The 19,882-nt window shown below is 37.0% G+C and overlaps 1 long non-coding RNA gene across 1 annotated transcript in view; it reads left to right on the top strand.

Annotated features, from left to right (window-relative positions):
- The first annotated feature begins 254 nt into the window (after positions 1–254).
- LOC128554190 (uncharacterized) overlaps positions 255–19,882 on the top strand; it is a 38,612-nt gene continuing 18,984 nt past the window's right edge. The window contains exon 1 of the long non-coding RNA XR_008369545.1: positions 255–375. This is a non-coding gene — a long non-coding RNA (uncharacterized LOC128554190). The remainder of the gene's footprint in view (positions 376–19,882) is intronic.

The following is a 19,882-nucleotide window of genomic DNA, read 5'->3' as shown; positions in this document are numbered from 1 at the left end:
GACTAACATATAAAAAGAATATTTGTGTGAAAAAAAGGGATTTTTTATATTAAACAAAAAATATACACTGAACCCGTGCCTGTGATCAGAACATTTTTAACAATAAATTGCAAAGACATTGAATATTTGCTAGTGTATATTTTGTATTCTTCTGTTAAGGATTGTTGATTTATAAGATTTGTAGTAGATACCCAAATTATTACTGAGTCATTTTCATGTATTGACAAAATCAAAATGCTGTAAATTTTTTTAAATATAGGTGATTTATATGAGAATGCAACAACAACAGAAATGAAAGATAGACTGGCAAAACGAAATAAGAATGAGGAAACCATTTATGAAAACCCAGAGCCGTCAAAACCATCTGAAGAAAAGGTATTTATAGTTTCTTTTACCTTTATTAGCCCTCCTGAGCACGAAATGCTCAAGGGTGAGCTATTGTGGTCAGTGATTGTCCGGCATCCTTTACCAAGATTGTTCAAGTTATCACCCTATGGTCAAATATGGGGGTCACATGGTTAACATAAACTTATATAGGGAAAAACTTTGAAAATCTTCTTGTCCAAAACCACAGGGTCTAAAGCTTCGATATTTGGTATGTAGCATTATCTGGTGGTCCGGTCCTTTACCAAGATTGTTTAGATTATCCCCTAGGGTCAAATATGGCTCCATCCTGATGGTCACATGGTTTATATATACTTATATATGGAACAACTTTAAAAAATCTTCTTGTCCAAAACAATAGGGTCTAGAGCTTTGATATTTGATATGTAGCATTACTGTAAGTGCATTAATATTAGCGGAGTATTAATTTTCATGCTATTAGTGGGATTGGGCATGCACTAATTATGTCTAGCTCTAATATTAGACTGAAATGAAAGGCTTTCCTAATAAAAAAGTAACACATAATTATATCCTATTGAAAATACTGTGATTACAATGCAACAGAACACAGAGAAACACAGAGAAATACATATTTATTGTGTAAATATGACAATAACTGCATTCCTATCTAATATTCTGTAGAAAGTTTTGAAAAGAATAATTAAACCTGTTAAAACATTAGTACAAAAGTCATCTTTTTTAAGCCCCCGGCATCTACTGATGCGGGAGGCATATAGTGATTATCCTGTCCGTTAGTCCATCCGTACGAGGTTAACCAAATGGGACCGTTTCGTCTAGCATCAATACCCCTTACTAGAATGACTTGATACTAATGCAGATGTAACCAGTGACCATTCCTTATCTTCAAACATCACCTGACCTCAGTTTGACCTTGATCTTGACCTCGTTTTGGACTTAGGTTGCTTTGTATGGGCCATCTCTTGGTTAACCAAATGGGACCGTTTCCTCTAGCATCAATACCCCTTACTAGAATGACTTGATACTAATGCAGATGTAACCTGTGACCATTCCTCGTCTTCAAACATCACCTGACCTCAGTTTGACATTGACCTTGTTTTGGACTTAGGTTGCTTGTATCGACAAGGATGCCACAGGGGGCATCAAGCGTTTATTGAACGCAGCTTCTTGTTTGTAAATTAAGTTTCATTTTTTTATCTTCGCCATTTTTAGCTAACCTGAGCCAAAGGCTCAGAGTTAGCTATTGTGATCGCTCACCGTCCGGCGTCCGGCCATCCACACTTTCCTTAAAACAACATCTCCTCCTAAACCATCAGGCCAATTTTGATGAAACTTCACAGGGATGATCCTTGGATGGTCTTCTTTGAAAATTTTTCAAAGAATTGAATTTCATACAGAACTCTGGTTGCCATGGCAACCGAAAGGAAAAACTTCAAAAATCATCTTGTCCAAAACCGCAAGGCCTAGGGCTTTGATATTTGTTATGTAGCATCATCTAGTGGGTCTCTGCAAAGATTGTTCTAATTAACCTCTAGGGTCAAATATGGTCCCGCCCCGGGGGTCACATTGTTTATATAGACTTATATAGGGAAAAACTTTGAAAATCTTCTTATCCAAAAACTTAATGCTAAGGGCTTTGTTATTTAGTATGTAGCATCATCTAGTGGGCCTCTACAAAGATTGTTCAAATTATCCCCCTAGGGTCAAATATGGCCCCATCCCGGGGATCACGTGGTTTATATAGACTTATATAGGGAACATTTTTGAAAATCTTCTTGTCCAAAATGGTAAGGCCTAGGGCTTTGATATTTATTATGTTGCATCAACTAGTGGGCCTCTACAAAGATTTTTCAAATTATCCCCCTAGGATCAAATATGGCCCTGCACGGGGGTCACATGGTTTATATAGACTTATATAGTGAAAAACTTTGAAAATCTTCTTGTCCAAAACCGTAAGGCCTAGGGCTTTGATATTTATTATGTAGCATCATCTAGTGGGCCTCTACAAAGATTGTTAAATTTATCCCCCTAGGGTAAAATATGGCTCCGCCCCGGGGGTCACGTGATTTATATAGACTTGTATAGGAAAGAAACTTTAATAATCTTCTTGTCCGAGACCACAAGACCTAGGCTTTTGATATTTGTTATGTAGCATTGCATTGTGGTCCTCTACCAAAATTATTCAAATTATATTCCTGGGGTGAAAAGAGGCCCTGCCACGGGGTTTCCTAGTTTTACATAGACATATATAGGAAAAGACTTTGAAAATCTTCTTCCCTGAAACTGCAAGGCTTATGCTTTTGATATTTGGTATGTTGCATTGCCTAGTGGACTACTACTTTTACAATTGTTCAGATTATGCCCCTGGGGTAAAAGAGGCCCTGCCAAGAAGGGTCCCAAATTTTACATAGACTTGTATAGGAAAAAACTTTAAAAATCTTCTTGTCTGAAAGTTCAAGGCCTATGCCTTTGATATTTTGTATGAATCTTTGCCGAGTTGATCTCTAACAAGTTTGTTTGAATTATGCCCCTGTGGTGAAAAGAGGCCCCACCCCAGAGGTCACTTGATATATGAGTTATAATGGAAAAAATACTTCAAAAATTAACAGATCATATTTCCTAGACTGTTTAATTATAATTACCTGATGACCCCAAGTGATAAGGGTCACCTGACTGTGACCTTGACCTACTAACCTACTTTCTTGTTTTTAATGTACAGCCTTGAAATTTGGATGACATGTATAGTTTTGCACACCAATCTGAAAACTGACTTTCAGTGACCATGAATGTAACCTACTGACCTACTTTCTTGTTTTCTAAGATACAACCTTGAAATTTGAATGACATGTACAGTTTTGCACACTTACCTTAGAACTGACTTTCAGTGACCATGAATATGACCTACTGACCTACTTCATTGTTTTTGAAGCTTTAGCAAAGAAATTTGTTCAAGCAAGCAACGTAACTCAGGTGAGCGATATAGGGCCATCATGGCCGTTTTGTTACAGAAAATGACCTGTCCAGAAGACTCGAAATGTTATTTAACCTTTTGTATAGATAAAAGAACTTAAAGAAGTAACGGGTCGCTTTTAACAAAATTATATTATGCAGGCGAACATGTTACTTTATTAAACACACTGTGACTTCTTTGATTCCGATAAAAATATATTAGATATGAAAAGTTATTTATAATGTTGATGGTGTAGTCACGGCTGTGCATTACTGCCAAGCAAAGTCGATACGGCTGACATGTATTTCTGTGTAAATATCAATATAAATTTACTATATAAAACATATATAAGCGTCTTAGGTGCCAGAAACATAATTTAGCCATACAATATGTTATTTTAAAACAAATTAATTTACGCGTATATAGGGAGCAAATTGATTATATTTCTTTTGGACAAAGATTAGGTGGGCTGTTGGTCTAGTGGTAACACGCTTGACTGTCAATTCAGAGGTCCGGGGTTCGAATCCCGGTCCAGGCACTGGAAATTTCTGAGATGCTCCCGAGTGTCTCGCACCTAACTTAGAGGCCTGTACTAGTTCTTCCTAGGAAAGATGGCTTCGCGTGTTTCAGTGCTATACACTGGGCATGTTAAATAACCAGACTGTCTATTCGCAAATAGCTAGGCTTAGTTAGCCGGACAAGTCTGTATCTAAAAAGGATTTCTCTATCTGTCTGGGGGCTTTATCTCACTCTGTCCCTTTATCTAAAGAAGAAAAAATATGTTAACAAATGTTGTTAGTCTATTTGTATAATGAATTTTGTTACATAGTGTAAGGACTGATGGTACTGTTAGACTCTAGAGACCTTTGATACTAGTATGCTGCTGGTGACCTCTTCATTATGTGAGTTGAATACTTACCTTGATATTGGAGCATAATAGGTTGCAGGTAGCTATGTACAATGGGGACCTCAAAGCATATTGTGCTGCTGTGTAATCTTTAGTAAATGTCCAAGATTCAGCCCAGATCCAGAGCTGGAAAGAAGGTGCCCATGACCCCCACCTCCCCAGTTTGCTGAGAAGTGACCTATACTCATCAAAGTTGCACCAAAGTATTTTGGTTAAGGATTAATATTTTTTCAAAATTTAGACTCAAAAGTGCACCAGAGGCCTCAATTTCATACCTATATTTCAATATTTTCCAGGGGGAGAACACACTGGTCCCCTGAAAATCAGGAAAGTACCGCTCCCAGTACCTCAAATTAAAACCAAAAATGCACCAGAACCCACCATTTCGTACTTGTATTTTAAAATTTTCCAGGGGAAGAGCACTCTGACCCCCCTAAAATGACTGGCATACCTCCTCCCATACCTCAAAATTTAGACCAAAAGAATGCACCAGAGCCCACCATTTTGTACCTGTATTTCAAAATTTCCAGGGGGAGAGCCCTCTGACCCTCCTAAAATGACTCCCATACCTCAAATTTAGACCCAAAACTGCACCCGGAGCCCACCATTTTATACCTGTGTTTCAAAATTTTCAAGAGGGAGAGCTCCCTGATCCCCCTAAAATGAATGGGATACATCTTCCCATACCTAGAAATTAAGACCTAAAATGCACCAGAGCCCACCATTTCATACCTGTGTTTCAAAATTTTCCAGAGGGAGAGCCCCCTGACCCCGTAAAATGACTGGGATACCTTTTCCTATACCTCAAAATTCAGACCAAAAAATGCAGCCAGATCCCACCATTTCATACCTGTGTTTCAAAATTTTTCAGGAGAGCCCCCTTACCCTCCTAAAATGACTGGGACACCTCCTCCCATACCTAAAAATATTGACAAAATAATGCACCAGAGCCCCACCATTTCATACCTGTATTTTAATATTTTACAGTGGACAGCCCAATCATCCCCTATCCTCACCACTAAAATGAGGGGAGTACCTCTCCAGTACCTCAGAACTAAGACATTATATCAAAAACATTTAAAGGGAGACCCCACTAATCCCTCCCCCAACTTGGACAGAGACCCCCCCACCTCCCATACCTACCCCATCTCCCATACCTTCCCCATCTTGGCGCTATGCACTTCGTGGGTGAGGCGCGCTGGTGATGCTTTTATTCTAAATCTGGCAAGTTTGTTCTCATAAGTTCCTACTATTTATCATCAGATTCCTACTTTTTCCCTACTTTTCTCCTACTTTTTTTAGCTCATCTGATTTTTTGAAAAAAAATGATGAGTTATTGTCATCACATGATCGGTGTCGGCGTCTGTGTCGGCGTTGCCTGGTTAAGTTTCATGTTTAGGTCAGCTTTTCTCCTAAACTATCAAAGCTATTGCTTTGAAACTTGCAACACTTGTTCACCATCATAAGCTGAACCTGTACTGCAAGAAACTTAACTCCATCCTGCTTTTTGTAAGATTTATGGCCCCTTTTGTACTTAGAAAATATCAGATTTCTTGGTTAAGTTTTATGTTTAGGTCAACTTTTCTCCTAAACTATTAAAGCTATTGCTTTGAAACTTGCAACACTTGTTCACTATCATGAGCTGACCCTGTACATCAAGAAACATAACTCCATTCTGCTTTTTGCAAGAATTATTGCCCATTTTGGACTTAGAAAATCAGTTTTCTTGGTTAAGTTTTATGTTTAGGTCAGCTTTTCTCCTAAACTATCAAAGCTATTGCTTTAAAACTTGCAACACTTGTTCACCATCATAAGCTGACCCTGTACAGCAAGAAACATAACTCCATCCTGCTTTTTGCAAGATTTGTGGCCCCTTTTGGACTTAGAAAATATCAGATTTCTTGGTTAAGTTTTATGTTTAGGTCAACTTTTCTCCTAAACTATTAAAGCTATTGCTTTGAAACTTGCAACACTTGTTCACCATCATAAGCTGACCCTGTACTGCAAGAAACATAACTCCATCCTGCTTTTTGCAATAATTATTGCCCCTTTTGGACTTAGAAAATCTGTTTTCTTGGTTGAGTATTATGTTTGTCAGCTTTTCTCATAAACTATCAAAGCTATTGCTTTAAAACTTGCAACAGTTTTTCACCATCATAAGCGGACGCTGTACATCAAGAAACATAACTCTATCCTGCTTTTTGCAAGAATGATGGCCCTTTTTAGACTTAGAAAATCATGGGCAGGACAATATTTCTATTATACAAAAAAATCAGATGAGCATCAGCACCCGCAAGGCGGTGCTCTTGTTTTTATATCAGAGGCTCCTACTTTACTCCTACTTTTTCATCAAAGGTCACTTGAAAGCCTGCTGGAACAGTTAAACGGTTTCTGGATGATAACTTGAGAATACTTTGGCCTAGGATATAAATTTTGGTACACAGGTGTAACATCATAAAATACAGGTTAAGTTCAATTTTGGAACATGGCATTCCCTGTTTGATATTTGTCCTTGTTTTATTAGGTCAAAGGTCAAGGTCCCAAGGAGCCGGAACAGTTAAACGGTTTCTGGATGATAACTTGAGAAAGCTTGGGCCTAGGGTCATGAAAGGTGATAGGAGGTTGATCATGACCAGCAGATGGCTCCTATTGATTTTAAGGTCAGTAGGTCAAAGGTTAAGGTCACAGTGACCCGAAACAGACTGTTTCCGGACAATATCTTAACGCTTGGGCCAAGGATCATGAAAGTTGATAGGAAGGTTGGTCTCGTGACCAGCAGATGACCCCTATTGATTTTGAGGTCAAAGGTCAATGTCACAGTAACCAATAACAATTAAATAGTTTCCGGATGATAATTTTAGAACACTTGGGCCTAGGATTACGAAACTTAATAGGGGGAGGGTATGGATAATCTGTTTTTTGGTCAATTGGTGGGTACTATTTATCCTAGGGAGCTTCAGTTAATTAAAACTAACAATTCGGATACTGATGCTTCATTTTTAGATTTACATCTCTCTATTTATGACAATATTATACATACCAAAATTTATGACAAGAGGGATGATTTTAATTTTAGTATTGTAAATTTTCCCCATTTGAATGGGGATGTACCTCAGGCTACATCTTATGGGGTATATATTTCTCAATTAATTCGGTTTGCCAGAGCGTGTAGTCATGTCAAGCATTTCAATGAACGTAATCAGTATATATTACAAGTAAACTTCTTCAGCAAGGCTACCGTTATTACAAAATGCGTAAATATTTTGCTAAATTTTACTATCGTAATTCTGATTTAGTTTTAAAATTCAATAGTAATTTAAAGACACTTCTGCGAGAAGGTATTTCTAAACCCGTTTTTTATGGGGATGTGGTTTACAAACTTCGTAAGATCTTGGGTCATGGTAATTTTCCAAATGTATTTGGTAAAATTATAAAACGTTTTATTAAAAGAGGTTACGACCCAACTGTTTTGAGACATACCGCATGTTTAGTGTTCAACCCGTTTACAGTTGGACACTACGCTTCCCTCATTGATTGTGTCTGACGGAAGAGGGGGAGGACTCTATGATAAGCAGTTTTTAAATCCTACCAGCTCTGTCTTCTGAAAAGGCATTGAGTACATACGTTTTTGGTTCTTTTTTTTTTTTTTTTTTTTTTTTCGGGGGGGGGGTTGGGTTTAACGTCGCACCGACACAATTTAGGTCATATGGCGACTTTCCAGCTTTGATGGTGGAGGAAGACCTCAGGTGCCCCTCTGTGCATTATTCCATCAAGAGCGGGCACCTGGGTAGAACCACCGACCTTCCGTAAGCCAGCTGGATGGCTTCCTCAGTTTTTGGTTCTAAAGGTTTGCTTTTTATATATTTATACACGAGCATTTTTGTGTTTTACATGCCATGCCTTTTTGTTTCCATTACTTGTGTTAGAGATTCACCTGGAGGGGATTACTTTTATTTACACTGTCCCGTGTCTTTTGAACATGGTGGGGGTAAGAGTGAGGTTGGGTGCGCACCATAAACCGGTTTAAGCTCCCCAGTGGTGTTTTTGCCACTGACCGTTCCAAGGCGATGCCCCACTGTGTTCCTTTGTTTGTTCGTTTTGTCCTAATGTGTCGGCTTTTTGTGTGTGAGCGCATGTATGTGTTTGTGGTGTGTGCGTCTGCATACTGTGGGTTTCGTTTTGGGGAGGCTGCGTTTTTGGTACGTGGCATTCCCTGTTTGATATTTGTCTTTGTTTTTTTTTATCATTATCAGCAGATGACAACTACTGATTTTGAGATCAGTAGGTCAAAGGTCAAGGTCACATTGACCCAGAACAGTAGAACTCTTTTTCAGGGTTGACAGATTTAAATCATTTTTGATACACAGGTGTAACATCATCATATATAGGAAAAGTTTGACTTTGACATTGGCTAACTAAATTCTGTGACAAGGCCGTATTGTGCGGGTATAATTTGTCATTCCTGTGACAGATCTAGTTATATTTAAAACATGTTCCTTTTTAGCTCACCTGAGCTTTTGTGATCGCCCTGTGTCCGTCGTCCGTCCGTCAGTCGTCAGTCGTCCGTCGTCAACAATTTGACTGTTAACACTCTAGAGGTCACAATTTTGGCCCAATCTATATGAAACTTGGTCAGAATGTTACCCTCAATAAAATCTTGGACGAGTTTGATATTGGGTCATCTGGGGTCAAAAACTAGGTCACCAGGTCAAGTCAAAGGAAAAGCTTGTTTACACTCTAGAGGTCAAAATTTTGGCCCAATCTTAATGAAACTTGGTCAGAATGTTACCCTCAATAAAATCTTGGACGAGTTGGATATTGGGTCATCTGGGGTCAAACACTAGGTCACCAGGTCAAATCAAAGGAAAGGCTTGTTAACACTCTAGAGGTCACTTTTTTTGCCCAATGTTAATGAAACTTAGTCGGAATGTTACTCTCAATAAAATCTTGGACGAGTTTGATATTGGGTCATCTGGGTTCAAAAACTAGGTCACCAGGTCAAATCAAAGGAAAAGCTTGTTAGCACTCTAGAGGTCACAATTTTGGCCCAATCTTAATGAAACTTGGTCAGAATGTTATCCTCAATAAATTCTTGGACGAGTTCGATACTGGGTCATCTTGGTTCAAAAACTAGGTCACCAGGTCAAATCAAAGGAAAAGCTTGTAAACACTGTAGAGGCCACATTTATGACTGTATCTTCATGAATCTTGGTCAGAATGTTAATCTTAATGGTCGCAAGGTCCAGTTTGAATCTAGGTCATGTAGGATCAAAAACTAGGTCACCAGGTCAAATCAAAGGAAAAGCTAGTTAACACTGTAGGGGCCACAATTATGACTTTATCTTAATAAAACTTGGTCAGAATATTAATCTTGATAATCTTTAGGTCATGTAACTTGGTCAGAATATTAATCTTGATGATCTTTAGGTCAAGTTCCAATCTGGGTCATGTGGAGTCAAAAACTAGGTCACCGGGTCAAATCAAAGAAAAAACTAGTTAACAGTTTATAGAGATTACATTTATGACCATATCTTTATGAAACTTGGTCAGAATGTTAATCTTGATGATCTTTAGGTCAATAGGTCAGGTGAGACATACAGGGCCTTCATGGCCCTCTTGTTTTACTTTTGGAATAGATTTTCTTCAAACGGATGTATTTAAACATGACCTATTATTACAGTTTAGTAAAATTAAGTTTCCTTACCATATTTATGAAAACTAATGTATATGTTCTATAATGTAGCATCAGTGCCTATAATAGCTACTGGTAATGCTAATGATGGATAGTCACAATTGAAAATAGTTTTGTTTTGAAAAAAACAAACAACAAAAAAAAGAAATCAATATACAACTGCAAACATGTCAAACAGTTTTCAAGATAATATAGACAAAAACAAGGGAGAATCGTTACTTTTAAATATACTGCCTTCTGTCTAATGCCGGTTTTAGAAAGATATATTTTGGTGTGGTCAGCTAATAACATACAAATGGCTACCACCAATAAATTGGTATAACATAGTTTCTGACTCTAAATATGTATATCCTTCAAAAACAGCAAGGAGCTTTATTCCACCTGGATGGTACCGCTGATCAAATTTACCGGTTCGGGCACATTGACTAAAATAGTTGTAGAATTTACCATTCCCCATTGGTTTCAATTTGAATATCACTGAAAAATATACAGAAGTATTTAATAGAAGTTAAGATCTACAGAGGTATTGATTATAACTTAGATTCAAGATTTGTTTCAAGTCCCAAACAAAGACATATTCAAGTTTAAGAATGTACATAAAATGATGCATCTCTCCCATATTTATGACATAAATTGGCATTTGTTGCAGGAAGAATTTTTAACTGATATGATTTTGTTATAAACACATGCTTCCTGTTTTTCATTACACTAATGTTTAAAAAGTTTATCTTTATCTGAAAACACTTAGGGGTGAATTTCATGATTTTTAAACCCCCACCACAAGTGGTGGGGGGTTATAGGAATGGTCTCAGTCGGTCCTTCCATCCGTCTGTCCGTAACACTTTCGTGTCCACTCCATATCTCCTAAACCCTTTGAAGGATTTTCATGAAACTTGGGTCAAATGATCACCTCATCAAGAAGATGTGCAGAACCCATGAGTCAGCCTTGTCGGCTCAAGGTCAAAGGTTTGAGCCTTCCATTTTGTGTCCGCTCAATATCTCCTAAACCCCTTGAAGGAATTTTATAAAACTTGGATCAAATGATCACCTCATCAAGGCGATATGCAGAACCCATGAGTCAGTCATGCCGGCTCACGGTCAAGGTCACAACTTAGGGTCAATGGTTTTAGCCTTCCATTTTGTGTCCGCTCATATCTCCTAAACCCTTTGAAGGAATTTTATAAAACTTTGGTCAAATGATCACCTCATCAAGACGATGTGCAGAACACATGAGTCAGTCATACCGGCTCAAGGTCAAGGTCACAACTTAGGGTCAAAGGTTTTAGCCTTCCATTTTGTGTCCGCTCTATATCTCCTAAACCCCTTGAAGGATTTTCTTTAAACTTGGGTCAAACGATCACCTCATCAAGGGGATGTGCAGGACTTATAAGTCAGCCATGTCGGCTCAAGGTCAAGGTCACAACTGAAGGTCAAAGGTTTGAGCCTTCCATTTCGTGTCCGCTCTGTATCTCCTAAACCCCTTGAAGGAATTTTATAAAACTTGGGTCAAATGATTACCTCATCGAAACGATGTGCAGAAATTATGAGTCAGTCATGCCAGCTCAAGGTCAAGGTCACAACTAAGGGTCAAAGGTCTGAGCCTTCCATTTTGTGTCCACTCTGTATCTCCTAAACCCCTTGAAGGATTTTCATCAAACTTGGGTCCAATGATCACCTCATCAAGAACTCATGAGTCAGCCATGTCAACTCAAGGGCAAGGTCACAACTGAAGGTCAAAGGTTTGAGCTCTGTATCTCCTAAACCTCTTGAAGGATTTTCGTGAAGCTTGGGTCAAATGATCACTTCGTCAAGACGTTGTGCAGAATTCATGAGTCAGCCATTTCAGTTCAAGGTCAAGGTCACAGCTAAAGGTCAAAGGTTTACCCTTTCACTATCCATAGCAGTGGCGGGGGATTTAGCTGTCTTTCAGACTGCCTTGTATATTTAGTTTTAGATGATTGAACCCTTTTACATACATATTATTCCTTTAACCTTTCATAAAACTTTGAGAAGGTCTCTATACCCTTATTGTTTTGTCACAAGATCATTAGAAATTTAGAAAAGGGTGATAAGATTCTATATGTTGCTGAACATAATCAAACTTATTTTTACGAATTCAAATGATTGAATGATAATGTCATAAAACAGGCTGCAACAACTTTCATAATTGACAGATCTGAGTGTTCCATATCGAAAATTTTCTTCTGGTATTGTTCTTTAAGAAGTCTATTACCTTAAATATGTGCCACAGAATAGCTGTGTTGTATCTTATTTTCATGATGGTAAATATGCATGATTTTGCATGAGAAAAATGAGAATGACAAAAAGATTCTATCCAGCTACAAACTGACTGTGATTCATTTTAGGCAAAGGTATAAAACATTTTAATAGCTCACCTGTCACATACTGACAAGTTGAGCTTTTGTGATCACCCTTCGTCTGTCGTCAGTCCGTGCGTCCGTCCATGCATGCGTCTGTCCGTCCGTCAACAATTTCTTGTCTGTACGATAGTGGTTTCATTTATGATTTTATTTTAACCAAGCTTGCACACAACTTGTATCACCGTAAGATCTCGGTTCCTGTCTTAAACTGGCCAGATCCCATTATGGGTTCCAGAGTTATGGCCCCTGAAAGGGCCAAAATTAGCTATTTTGAGCTTTTCTGCACAATAGCAGCTTTATTTATGATTTGATTTTTACCAAACTTGCACACAACTTGTATCACAATAAGATCTTGGTTCCTTTCTGGAACTAGCCAGATTCCATTATGGGTTCCAGAGTTATGGCCCCTGAAAGGCCCAAGATTAGCTATTTTGACCTTGTCTGCACAATTGCAGCTTTATTTATGATTTGATTTTTACCAAACATGCACACAACTTGTATCACTATAAGATCTTGATTCTTTTCTGGAACTGGCAAGATTCCTTTATGGGTTCCAGAGTGATGGCCCCTGAAGGGGTCAGAATAAGCTATTTTGACTTTGTCTGCACAATAGCAGCTTCATTTAGTATTTGATTTTAACTAAACTTGTACAAAACTTGTGTCACCATAAGATCTTGGTTGCTTTTTTGAACAGGCCAGATCCCATAATGGGTTCCAGAGTTATGGCCCCTGATAGGCGGAATTAGCTATTTTGACCTTGTCTGCACAATAGCAGCTTCATTTATGATTTGAATTTAATCAAACCTGCACAAAACTTGTGTCACCAAAAGATCTTGGTTCCATTCTTAAACCGGCCAGATCCCGTAATGGGTTCCAGAGTTATGGCCCCTGAAAGGGCCAAAATTGGCTATTTTGACCTTGTCTGCACAATAGCAGCTTCATTTATGATTTGATTTTAACCAAACTTGCACACAACTTGTATCACCAGAAGATCTTGATTCTTTTTTATACGCCCGCAGGGACGTATTATGTTATCACCTCAGTGTCTGTCTGTCTGTCTGTGTGTTGGTTAGCAATTTCCCTTCCGCTCTTGAATCCCTTGATGGATTTCAGAGAAACCTGACACAAACGTTCACTCATTGAAAAGATGTGCAGAGCGCATGTTTCGGATGGCTAAATTCAATGTCAAAGTCACACTTAGTGGTCAAAGGTCATATGACTTTGTTTTATTTGAATATTGCTCTGCATTTGCGTTGCATTGCAGTGCTCTTGTTTTTATTTGGCAGATCCTTCTTTTGTTCGCTTACAATATTTTTTTTATTACTTCCCTTTTATGTTACTATAAATAGCTTATTTAGTAACTTTTTTATTATTGGCTGTAGGGAAAAACTGAGACCACTTTTCTGTGGTACAACATGGATGGTACCTCCAATTTTTGGGTGTATTTTGACATATCTGTACCTTGTAAAAAAAAAATTCTTTTTGTTTTTGGTTAAAGCAGTGGTACTCAGGTGGGCGATATAGGGCCATCATGGCCCTCTTGTTGAGTGTATGTTGCAGTATGCACAGCATATGATATATTAAGTAGAGTTTAGACCACACTTTATTTCTACAGGGCAAGATAGTTACTTGTCTATGTTTTTAGCTCACCTGAGCAATGCTCAGTTGAGTTTTTCTGATCGCTCGATGTCCGGCGTCCGGCGTCTGTCTGTCAACATTTAGCTTGTGTATGCGATAGAGGCTGTATTTTTCAAATGATCTTCATGAAATTTGGTCAGAATGATTACCTTGATGAAATCTAGGCCGAGTTCGAAAATGGGTCCCTTGGGTCAAAAACTAGATCTCTAGGTCAAATCAAAGAAAAACTTTGTGTATGCAATAGATGCTGTATTTTTCAATTAGTCTTCATTATTTTGGTCAGAATGATGACATTGATGAAATCTAGGCCGAGTTCGAAAAGGGGTCATCTTGGGTCAAAAACTAGGTCACTAGGTCAAATCAAAGAAAAGCCTTGTGTATTCAATAGAGCCTGTATTTTTCAATTGATCTTCCTGAAATTAAGTCAGAATGATAACCTAAATGAAATTTAGGCCTAATTTGAAAATGGGTCATTTGGGGTCAAAAAGTAGGTCACTAGGTCAAATCAAAGAAAAACCTTGTGTTTGCGATAGAGGCTGTATTTTTCAATTGATCTTCCTTAAATTAAGTCAGAATAATTGCGTTGATGAAATCTAGATAGAGATATGAATATGGGTCATCTTGGGTCAAAAAGTAGGTCAGTAGGTAAAATCAAAGAAAAACCTCGTGTATGCGATAGAGGCTGTATTTTTCAACTGATCTTCATGAAATTTTTTCAGAGTGATAGCTTTGATTAAATCTAGGTCAATTTCGAATATGGGTCATCTGGGTTCAAAAACTAGGTCACTAGGTCAAATCAAAGAAAAACTGTGTATGCAATAGAGGCTGTATTTTTCAATTGATCTTCATGAAATTTTGTCAGAGTGATAGCCTTAATGAAATTTAGGTCAAGTTCGAATATGGGACATCTGGAGTCAAAAACTAGGTCTCTAGGTCAAATAAAAAAATACTTGTTTATACTTAAGATTTTTGCTCCAATTTTAATGATAATTGGTCAGAATACTTTTTCCATGAAATCACTAGGTCAAACATGTTTACACTGTTATGGTGTGTTATGGTGTGTTTCTCAGGTTAGCGACCTAGGGCCATCCTGGCCCTCTTGTTTTAACTATACAGTTTACTGAAAAGAGACTGACTGAAAAAATTGCAAACAAGAGCTCGTCGAACACGAAATGCCCCCATTGATGCATTCAGTAATTGCACAAGGAACAAATTATTTGCTCACTGTAAACAAAAGTTCTACTGTTCTGGTTCAATGTGACCTTGACTTTTGACCTATTGACCTCAAAATCAACAGGGGTCATATACTGGTCATGGTCAACCTCCCTATTAAGTTTTGTGATCCTAGACCCAAGCGTTCTCAATGGATCATCCGGAAAGGGTTTAACTGTATCAGGTCAATGGGACTTTGACCTTTGGCCTACTGACCTCAAAATCTATAGGGGTAATCTACTGGTCATGACCATCCTCCCTATCAAGTTTCATGATCCTAGGCCCAAGCGTTCTCAAGTAATTGTCTGGAAACGGTTTAAGTGTTTCGGGTCACTGAAACCTTGACCTTTGACATACTGACCTCAAAATCAATAGAGATTATTTGCTGGTCATGGCAAACCTGTCTATCGTCTTTCATGACCCTTGGCCCAAGCGTTCTAAAGTTATAACCCAGAAATCGTTCAACTGTTCCTGGTCAGTGTGACCTTGAACTGTGACCTAATGACCTCAAAATCAAGAAGGATCATCTGCTGGTCATGACCAACCTCCCGTGATCCTAGGACCAAGCAATCTTGAGTTATCATCCAAAAACCGTTTAACTTCTCTGGGTCACTGTGACCTTGATCTTTGACATACTGACCTCAAAATCAATAGGGGTCATCTGCTGGTCATGACTAACCTCCCTATCAACTTTCATGATCCTAGGCCCAAGCGTTCTTGAGTTATCAACCGGAAACCGTTTAACTTTTCAGGGTCACTGTGACCTTGACCTTTGACATACAGATCTCAAAATCAGTAGGGGACATCTGCTGATATGACCAACCTTCCTATCAACTTTCATCGTCCTAGGCCCAAGCATTCTTGAGTTATCATCCGAAAAAGGATTGGTCTACATACCTACCGACCGATAGACCGACAGACAGACCGACATTGCAAAACAATATACCCCTCCTTCTTCGAAGGGGGGCATAATGAAGTTGTGAAAACACATTAATTGTGGGAGGGCCTAAATTGTCCACTTACCATCCTTCAAAAAGCTGTATTATACTTGTATTAATGGCAAGATTTTTACGATTTTTAAGTTCCTGTAGGAGGAAAAAGTAGGCCCCTAGGTTGTGGTGGGTCTTTAAGTCTTTACTAAAATTTGCAAGGTTTTGCCATATTTTAGGATTTACACATTTCAAAAATATCTATGAACAAATTATTTTACGGTATGGTTCACCTAATGGTGAATATTTCAAATGTTTAAAACAGTGTTACAGCGAAATACTGTATTCAGTGAGAGACTTGTATGCAAAATTCAAAGAATTTTTATCGTGCCTTTTTTTTTATAAATTTTGTATAAATCAAGTTTCCTCAAGCTCAAGTAGAGACAAATTTCAAAGTAGTGGCCACTGTCCAAAACGTTTACAGAGAATTCATTTTACCATTAATTTTGATAAAAGAAACGTCAAACTATTGGTAAACAGTTTTAAAACACAAAATAAAACTATGAATATCATTTTTGCTACAGTGCCTCAAGTAAAAGGATTTAATGAGGCAGAATTCTAACTCCTAACATTGAAAAATTAAGGTCGAGTCCTGTGGGAAATTTTGCCCACTTCATTCAAAAATAACTTTGGGCCAGAAGTAAAACTTACCTTCATTTCTTTCACAATATGTAATCTAAAAAGTAAAGGCAAAATAGAGAAACTTTTACCGCATGTAATGCAGTATTTTCAAAGATGTCTAACTCTATCCCCTTCTATTTTCAGAGGTAAATTCACTTTGAACAGCACGAAATCACTTATCAAATGATTTTTTTTTTACTTTTGTACAAAAATTAATAATATAAAGTCTTGAAAAAAAGTAAAAACTTACTATACACCGTTCAACCAGATCTAGTGACAGTTCTGTATATATATGTACCTATTTTGGTAAAAGTGAGTTTTGGCCTGATGTTTACATTTTCCCGCAATATCTTAGCAGAAAGAATTATACAGATTTATTCCCTGTTTGAAAAGGACTCTACTGACGAAATGTAAAAATCAGGTCAATACTCACTTTTACCAATATAGTTGTATTAGCCCGGCTTATAAATCCTAAAATATGGCCGAACCTTGCACATTTTAGTAGAGACTTAAGATAATACATTTCTTAAAGGACAATACCAGAAGATAAATTCTGGATATGGAACACTCGAATCAGTCAACCATGAAAGCCTGGGCAAACTGTTTTATGACGTCATCATTAGGACTATTGAATTCATAAAAATAATTTGATCATGTTCAGCAACGTATAAAATTTTATCGCCCTTTTCGAAATTTCTTATAATCTGGTAACAAAACAATTGGGCTATGTAGAGCTTCTCAAAGTTACATTATTTTAAGAAATATCAAAGAAAGGTTACTTTTGGAATAATTTATATGAACAGGGATAAATCATCTAAAACGACGTATCACTTTTCGTAAACTTAACATCCTGTTTTCAAACAAAGACAAAATTTTTATAAAATAGTGTTATAAAAAAGAGGAAACATGTGTTCATAATTAGATTATATCGCTTTAGAATTCTTCCGACTATAAATGCCTTTTCGGATCATTTTAAACTTGTCCACACATACGGGAGAGATGTCTCATATTTTGCTCATTCTAAATGTTGTTTATTTCTTTCTTGTGGATACGAACTAAACCTTGCATTTATGTAAAAACAATTCATACGTAGATCTTAATTCGAACTTAAAATTCTTTTCTATACTTTTGCATTGATATATTACTTGATATAACATAATGAAGAACAACGTAGAGTGGTTAATTTCATGACTATTTCGCAACAGAGCTAGGCTAAGGGATGGCATATAAAATACTAAGAAAATCAAACTCTTTCTAACTGTTAAAAAGCAAGGAACGTATATAAAACTGAAAGAAGAAATATTCCCTTAAAGAATATTTGTAAGAATATGTCAGAGAGATTTTATTTGTACCGCGATGTTGCATACAGCTGTAAACTGTATCACAACATGCACTTACCAAATCTTCTAGTGTAATACTAAGACTTTTATTCAAATACCTTTCAAATTACTACATGCACATATGTTTACTCATTTAGAAAAGTATATTGATAGTAAAATATCAAAATTACAGCTAATTGAAACATCCAATATCAAATACTTTTATTCACATTAATGCCTCAACCCATTTAGAAGGGACTCAATGTAAAAAACTTAATATATTTATTAAAGTATCTAGCTCATATTTTATTGTATATTGTAGTCATTTAAAACGTTTGCAAGTTGATCCCGATAAGGTAAAATATCCGGAAAGAAGATGTATTGTGTGTGTGGGAAGGGAGAGAGAGGGGTGGTGGGGGGGGGGGGGGGTACTCATCCTTCGAATATACTTTTTAACTGATGAATAAAACTGAACATTTGCGCATATTTGAAACGATTGCCTTACTAAATTTCATTTTTTTTTCACCTGACCGAGATACATTATTCAATCATATAAATTAATGAGAAAAAATGTATGATTGCTTAACGTTTTTCTTATAGTGTGGCGACTTTGATCTAACATATTTGTATCAAACTGCATTTCACCAGTGAGATGATATACTGTGCTAGTCTGTCGTATGACTGTAGACAAAATATTTATAAATGTACTTTTACATATGTTTCTAAGTCACAAAGTACATTACAATTTGGACAGGCTACCTCATTAGTATATGTTAAAATTTTTCTTCTGCATTATAAACGATAAACTTATGTACCATTACTACGACTTTACGTAAAGGTGGAACAATTGCGGTATGGTAAATGTGTATGTTACGGGATGTGACCAATGGGAAAAGTGCATTGTGCACCACATTAATACATTTGCTGTAGGGTTCCCGAGAAGTATAACTCCCCAAATACGTAAAATCAGACTGAATATTTCAAGTAGTAGTTATAAGATACATATCGCCATCGTGGTTTACAAATTTATATTATGGTATGAAATACATGATTTTTATGTAAAGCGCGTGTGAAGACTACCGCCCTCTATAACCTAAACACGTCCATATGTTTCATACCCAGATGTGAACCGCTAAACCACAGTCTATTTCTGAAAGGGAATATAAGATGAATATAAGCATTTTTACACAACTTAGTACTCTAAAACGATTGCATTTGATGAAATGAAATGAAATAAATAGTTCTACCGATGTTAATTGGCTTTCCAAAACGGGGCTACAAATATCAGAACGTTTGGATGTACGATTGCTTACAGACATCGCGTCGTCATTCTTTTGTGTTTGCACTGGACATTCGTCATAAGACACTTTCATGATGATGCATGCTAGTATAACTATATGCCGTAAGTTGAAAAATTTATCTATAAAAACAGTTAAAGTAATGCAAAACTTAATCAGTGTAAACAATGTTAAAGAAAGACAAATAAAAAATGTACTTATTAATATAATATATGATATAAATAGCAAATTAGAAGTTTCCATTTTGGTATGTACTGCACTGATGCGTTAGAAATACGAACCCCTTAACATTTAAAACACGAATATATTTAGCTGATTCTTATTTTAAACTATGGCCATAGACCTTTAGGAATTGATAGGTCAATAATAACTCTGTAAGACTTTTTCATGCTTTGTGTGATTAAATTATATTCTGATGTCAATTTTCTTTCAATCTGTAAATATCCATATGTCAGATATAAATACAGTTTGATTAACGTAAGAAATAAATCGCGACTTAGTACTGTTCATTT

This window comes from Mercenaria mercenaria, unplaced genomic scaffold, assembly GCF_021730395.1.
Source record: "Mercenaria mercenaria strain notata unplaced genomic scaffold, MADL_Memer_1 contig_4813, whole genome shotgun sequence".
Taxonomy (NCBI): Eukaryota; Metazoa; Mollusca; class Bivalvia; order Venerida; family Veneridae; genus Mercenaria; species Mercenaria mercenaria.
This window is presented reverse-complemented; position numbering and strand designations above follow the sequence as displayed.